This window comes from Dipodomys ordii, unplaced genomic scaffold (genome assembly GCF_000151885.1).
Source record: "Dipodomys ordii isolate 6190 unplaced genomic scaffold, Dord_2.0 Scaffold212, whole genome shotgun sequence".
NCBI classification, from domain to species: domain Eukaryota; kingdom Metazoa; phylum Chordata; class Mammalia; order Rodentia; family Heteromyidae; genus Dipodomys; species Dipodomys ordii.
In genome coordinates this window covers 509,221-510,575 of record NW_012267428.1, presented here as the reverse complement: position 1 = coordinate 510,575, position 1,355 = coordinate 509,221, and positions in this window count along the sequence as shown.

Genomic DNA, 1,355 nt, shown 5'->3' with positions numbered 1-1,355 from the left:
GGAAGAGTGAGTGTACACAAGGAAGGTTGCTATGGAAATCAGTTGTTCATGATGGAAAAAGAAAACATAGAAAGGTTTCAGAGTACGCAGGCTCTGAAAGTGGGCAGCCAGAAGTATGTTGTAGTAATCATTCACAATGCAGAAACAGTGAATCAGCAAAGATGTCAGTCACCATGGGTATATTTCCTGACCAGGTAAGAAAAGGGAGGAAGGCCTCCAACCCAGGAGTCTTCAGAAGATAGCGTCCCTGTGAACTAGATAGGGTAGACTTGGGGATGTCTGAGGAGAGCACATACGAAGAGTAGATGTGATTTTACTTAATGTTTGACCTGAGTGTCTTACAGAATAAATTAAACTTGACCATGGACCTGGTTACATAAGAAGGCACACTTAAAAGGTGTCTGAAGGGTTGGGAATGTGGTTTAGTGGTAAAGTACTTGCCTAGCATGTATGAAGCCCTGGGTTCGATTCCTTAATATCACATAAACAGAAAAAACCAGAAGTGATACGGTGGCTTAAGTGGTAGAGTGCTAGCCTTGAGCAAAAGAAGCTCCGGGACAATGTCCAGGCCGGAGTTCAAGCCCAGGACTGGCAAACAAACAAACAAACAAACAAACAAAAAAGGGGTCAGAATTGAGTTGTCTATGAATTAGACATATAAAACTTATCTTCCCAAGTTTAAAATAATTGAAATCATGCAGAATCTGTTCTCTGATTTTAATGGAAGTAGAATAAAAATAATAACATTAAAAGAGCTCTAAAACTCCATAATCTGAATTTAGCATATTATGCCTTTGAATAATCCATAGTCAAAGAAAAATTCACCAGTATTAGATGGATACTAATGAAAATAAAACATGTTTTGTATATGAGTTTGTGTGTGTGTGTGTGTGTGTGTGTGTGTGTGTGTGATGCAGCAAAAGCAGAGCTTATAGGGAAATTTATAGTTTTAAATACTTATATTAGAAAAAGAAAGCCAGGTACCAGTGGCTCATGTCTATAAGCCTAGCTACTCAGGAGGCTGAGATCTAAGGATTGTGAATTGAAGCCAGCCTGGGCAGGAAAGTCCATGAGACTTTTTTTTTATTTTTTGGGTTGATCATAGGGTTTGAACTCTGGGCCTGGGCGCTGTCTCTCAGCTCTTCTGCTCAAGGCTAGTGCTCTACCACTTGAGCCACAGTGCTTGCAGTTTTCTGGTGGTTTATTGGAGATAAGAGTCTGAGGGCATTTCTTGCCTGGGCTGGCTTTGAACTGTGATCCTCAGAGCTCAGCCTCCTGAATAGCTAAGATTACAGGCATGAGCCACTGGCGTGCAGCTCATGAGACTCTTATCTACAAAAAAATTACTCAGAAAA